The sequence below is a fragment of the Seriola dumerili genome, unplaced genomic scaffold, assembly GCF_002260705.1.
Source record: "Seriola dumerili isolate Sdu_G_001 unplaced genomic scaffold, Sdu_1.0 BDQW01000092.1, whole genome shotgun sequence".
In the NCBI taxonomy this organism is placed as follows: domain Eukaryota; kingdom Metazoa; phylum Chordata; class Actinopteri; order Carangiformes; family Carangidae; genus Seriola; species Seriola dumerili.
In genome coordinates this window covers 1,461,124-1,466,951 of record NW_019174347.1, presented here as the reverse complement: position 1 = coordinate 1,466,951, position 5,828 = coordinate 1,461,124, and positions in this window count along the sequence as shown.

The following is a 5,828-nucleotide window of genomic DNA, read 5'->3' as shown; positions in this document are numbered from 1 at the left end:
CCCCCCCCCATCTCCCTTGTTATGGCCAAATGAAGACGATGCAGTTCTCACTTTTCCACACCTCACTGTATGTGGATATCCTGTTACAGGATAAGAAATGCCTCTGCTTGCCAGGGGCTTGCGGCTCTCGAGGCTGATGTATCTGTCCTGTCAACCATCCTCCATTTCCACCAATGTTTGGATTGAGAGGCGGAGAGACAGCAATTAATCAAATTTCAGAAGACGATTTCTTTCCTATCGCAGTATCGGCCATGAAGAAGTGCTGACCAAAGATTACACTGGTGCACAATTGCAGCCCACCCCACCCTTCCACCACATTTATGAATTTCTTTCAGCACATTGGAGCACTCCAGTGTTTCTGAGAGCAATAACTCCACCACTCCATTCCTCCCCTGGCTCATTCTTTGGATCATTTCCACATGGGTCTATGTGAATCTAATTAGAAACCTATCAGACATGAACGCAAAGATCACTTTCATTAGCAGAACAATGATAAATTGTTAAGGGGATTACAGGATTCCCAAAAATAAAGACAGAGATTTTTTTAAGCTCATAGAAACATCTAGAAGGTCAGATCTGTTTAGTGGGACCTCTATTTATTATGGAGGTTCCCCTTCCACAACCTTTACAATCAGGCTGGGGTCAGCAACCTTTGATCCTCTCCGACCACATTGGGAGGATGGGCAAAATTCGATCACCTTAAACAGTTTAAGACAGAAGGCTCGGGGAGAAGGAGAGGATGATGAAAGGATGGGGGAGGAAAGAGGGTGGAGGAGGAAGAAAGAAGGGGAGGAGGAAGAGGAGAAGGAGGGGTGACGTTAGCACTGACAACAAACCAGTGCTAATCTGTTCTCCGATCAGAGCCATCAAACTGAACGGCTCAGCTAAAAGAGAATCTGGTGGTCCATCTGGGCTGCTGAGTGACTCCCCCACCCCACCCCACCCCGCCGCCCTCTCCTGTGCTCTTCTGCACTTTAGAGGAGGAATTCTATTTAAAATCACCTTTAACCTTCGTGGGACACCACTTCAGAAGTGCAGTCCAACAGATATTTAAACTACAGTCATCTTGGAGCCATAGAAAGTAGAGTAAGATGTAGTGTAGCAACGATAAATCAATCAACCAATCAATCATATTTCTGTGAGAGTGAGAAAAACAACAATTTTCATAATCAATGAATCAATGAAGTCATTTATCAAGCAAAAATGCCAAACATTATCCGGTTGTATATTCTCAAAAGTGAGGATTCGCTGCTTGTCTATGTTTTAAATCTTTGTAAAATGAATATCTTTGGAGGATGGACTGATGATTGGACAAAAAAGCAATTTGAAGACAGCACAATGGGCTCTGGGAAACAATGATTTTTCACTATTTTCTGATATTTTATAGAAAAATAATTATCTGTAATGGTCCATGAAAATATATAGTAAGAGAGAGACTGTGCATCAGAAATTAATCAAAAAGATCAGAGCACTTGTGAGGTGCAAATACTGCACTGCATTGCATTAAACAGCAGATGCGCACCACACTTGATGCCAAACTACAACAGGCAGCTGCAGTGCCCCCTCCCACCTCTCTCCAGATTAGGCTGACAGATTTCTTGACTTTTGTTGTTGTCCATGCCTGCAACTAAGAAGATGATGCTCTTGAGGGGTTTGCCAGATCCCCAGATGGTCATCCAGCACGTGGCCGGAGGTGGGCCGTGAAATGATGCCCCAGCTGGACACTGTGGCCAGGTCACTGATCTCTGAGCCTCCCCTGACCCCCCCTCTACTTCTCCTTTTTTGAGGGCCAGCTGCCATCGCAGCAGTACTATCCTAATGGTGTTGGATCAACCCCCCCCCCCCCCCCCCCCCCCCCCCCCCCCCCACCCCCCCCATGACCCCCAAATCAGTGGCTAGCCAGGCCACGGGGAGTGTCCAGCTGCCCTCTTCCCCTCCCTCCCTGAATCCACTGGCCTTTCACTGGACACAGGAGAGCCTGAGGGGGTGGGGGCAGAGTGTAAAAGGATGGGTTGCCCCACCCCCCCCACAAACACACCCCAGTAAAAGAGAGGAAAAAGGGGCAGATGAGAGTAATAGCCACGAGGATGAGCCATGGCCACAGAGGCATGACATTGACACAGACGAAAGAAAAGAACCTTTTAACCATAAAAGTGGAATAGTCGCCTCTGGAAATCGGAGGCGACAGTAAATGTGTTTGTGAGTGCCAGGGTGTCTCACTCATTGTCCCCATTACATGTCCCATGGAGTGCAGGGCAGAAGAGGGGGGACAGGCTGAAACTAGATGGGCAAAGAGGGGGGGGGTGATGCCTAAAAGCATTCTCAGCGACATACACAGACATGCATCCACACAAAAATACTGTTCGGTTGTGTGTAGCTAATGCACTGCTGTTTCCGGAGAGCCCGGTACAGTTGGATGACTTGGCATGGGCCCACCCGGCGCAGGGGGAGGTAAACCTCTGCTGGACTGGAGCCTGGCTGCCTACTGAGAGAGGGGGCTTCTGGGTTCGCTTGCCTGGAGTAATGTCGATAAATCAATAGGACACACGTCACTGCAGGCCCAGAGAAGCCACATGAAACTGTCATTGATCGGCATAAGGTGGAGTGTGTGTGGGGAGGGAGAGAGGGTAAGAGAAGGGGGGAGGGATGGATGGAGGTGTTGGGATGGGAGGGGTGAGGCTATGGGGGAGGGAGAATTCAAGAAGCTCAAGGGTCATCTACCCCCCCCCCCCTTCCTCCTGCTCCTCTTTCTTCCTCCTCTTCCCCTAACAATGGAGCAGAGGCATGGTTGGGGTGTCAAAGGTCAGTGCAGTGGCCAGTGGCCCCTGAACAACACTGCAGAGCCACGTGCCCGTCAATAGCTCCCTGTCACAGCTCACAAAACACAGAGTGCCTCTGGTGCTGGAGGACGACCGCTGTGTCTTCCTCAGTGGTGCAGCTTCCCACTCGCCGACATGCTGCGTTCATGCTCGAGTTTCACTCTGCTGGCATTCAAGAAAATCCATTGTGGTCTGTGATTTGTCATTCATGACTGCATCAATGAAAGTACACAAGAATACACCAATACAGAGGGGAACCCTCAAAGAAATGCATGTAAGCTAGATGCGTTGCACTCGTGGCTTACGATACTCTTTAAAACCACCGTTTCCTCCTCTGCAGCAACGTCGGCAAACCACAGCAGCCTGATACAGGGCCACTGACCGTAGCGAGTAGCCACAGCTGATTGCCTTCCCTCCCACTCTCTCTCTTACTCTCTCCCTCTCAATCCTGCGTTTTCAGCAGTAGTTTCGATTGGAGATCAATATGGCACATGATCAACACGGGACCCAGATCATGATATTCATCCCCTTCACTTAGGGCCGACCCAGCTCAGCACCACAGCTCTGGAGCCAATGAGCCTCCGGTTCAAAGGGGGTTGGAAGTTCAATGCCCACCACGGTCAGACAGACGGCGATTCAGTGGTCGTCTGGGTGTCAAGTTCTCCTGACAGTCTGTCTGGCTCAGCCTACTGGGTTTTGATCTGAAGAAAGCTTCGGCTAACCTCGGCCAACAGCGCCGCTCCCTCCCTCCCGCCTGCTTTCGTTCCTCACTCCTTTTTTGTATCTACCCGGCTATATTTCTCTGCTCTTGTGCCTACAGTTGCTCATGGTGAGCTAATGGCCAGCACATTGATCATGCTTGCTCGACCTCCAAATTGGGGTCAACCACAAAAGAGGCCCCGTCTCCAATGTCAGGAAACAACTGCCGATTTTAAACTGTCATCTGTGCATGTTTTTCTGAAAACAACCCAGAACTCAAGCACCCGGATTTGCACCCGACTTGCTGCAACCTATTTTGCCTTCAAGCGTCCTTCAACCCACATCAGGGAGAGGAGGAGGTCACCGAAATCCCTCTAGAACCCCCGCCCTCGCTACCATTTTTCACCTCTCTTTTCCAGCAAGCTATTAACCTTTATGTAATTTCTTTAATTGTGGAAGTTGACGCTGGGCTGGAGCCCCACGTCACCTTTGCATTCGTTTCCCTGACACTTTCATTATCACAATAGGTATATGAAATAGACAGGTGCAAAATGCATGGCAGCCCTCTGTCCTTGCTCGGCCGGTTGCCATGGAAACGGCTGATAGAGTAGGTTATCGATCGCTGTGTCCAGTCCCCCTCCTTTCCCCCACCCCCTGAACCGACTTTTTTTCTGCAGTGATGGGCGTGGATCAATAGCCTGTATATTGTATGCTTTTCTCGCCACTCGTCCTCCATAATAGCAAAAAAAAAAAGAGAGAGAGAAAGGAATTGTAAAAATGTAAGCGATAGTATTGCACATGAAAAAAAAAAGAAGATTGGAAAATGATGAAATTAAAAGGAAGAGGCCTGGAGGCTGATGACATGTAAATACAGTAAATGTGTTTTTGTCTTTGGAGTACTGCAGGGATTCCCTTATTTTATGGATAATGATGGAAAGAAAAGCAAAAAAGAAACAAGACAGAAAGACAGAAAGAAAGACAGGAAAAGGGGGTTGCAGGGGCCTCAGCATTCCTTCTGTCTTTCTGTCACAGTCACTCCAAAATCAGCCTTTTTCCTCTCCCTGGCAACACTGTTTACACACGTTTGTCACGGCACATTTATCCACATATGTAAGTTTTTATATAAATTTATCCAAATCTTCTCTTTTTTTTACTCAAATAAATTTTACAATCAGCCATCAGAGAGGGCCAATTCATGTCTTTAAAAATGTGACGGTGAATAGAGGAGCCTCTGCAGACCTGGGGGAGCTCGTTTAAATCTCGCCTGAGGGATCCCTCCAGCGAGGGGTCATGGTTGAAGTCATGGAGCAGCGGATTTAAAGGTGGGCGCTCCTCAAGGTGTCTTTGTCGCCCCGAGGCACGGTCATCACAATTCCAAGAGAGGTGGAAATAAAAGTGCACTGAGGACACAAAGGCTTTTGGACACTTCTGGAGAAATTAGCCAGCTAGCTCACTGATGGTCAACAACCTTGGCTTAGCTACAAACAGCACCCAACCCCCCCCTCTCCCCCTCTAAACGACTTGATCCCATATATCACCATTCGTCTTACCATTTCTCCATACAGTATTGATATTACACTGACAAATGAATGTGAAACAAACATTTTAGCTGTAATGATTCCAGGGGAGCAATCGAAAAAAGCGGGAGAGCAAAAGAGAAAAGGATATTGCCTACATTTTTACTCAAACCTGCCAAGTTCTTCATACATGCATCATCTCAGCACTCAAATCCACGGATTTTATAGCCATATTTACAGAAATATGGAGGACACAACATGTGTAGACGGAGGTCGAGTCTGTATAGAGAGTCACATTGTCCGTTTTTCTGCTTCAGCACCGGGCTGATATTATATACAGTCTCTCCCCCTACACACATATGTCAATATGTTTGGTCTTCACTGGGAGGAATGTGCCCTGAGGCTCCCATATAAAATTAGCAGACCATTCCCATGTTGGCTCCCTTTCATGCCCCCACTTGCAAAGCGGCTGACGCCACTGTATCAATAATTCAGCTACAATTTAGTTGTAGTTGGGCCACATGTTACGGGTCAGTTGTAACGGGCGCTATTGCCAGTGGATGCCTGATCTGTCAGATGGGCTTGTTGGAGGTTTGTGGTCCGGTCATTGTGGTTTGACTAATCAAGGCTTGCATGTAAGTCTGTTGAGCTCTGTAGAGCAGCACAACATTTTCCAATAAATATATGTCTGTTTCTGTGCACTGCTGTAAAAGATGATAACCCAAAAGTGACTGGAAGGGTCAGTTCATCCAAATTATCCCAAGCAAACTGTGAGACCTGGTTTTATTTGCTG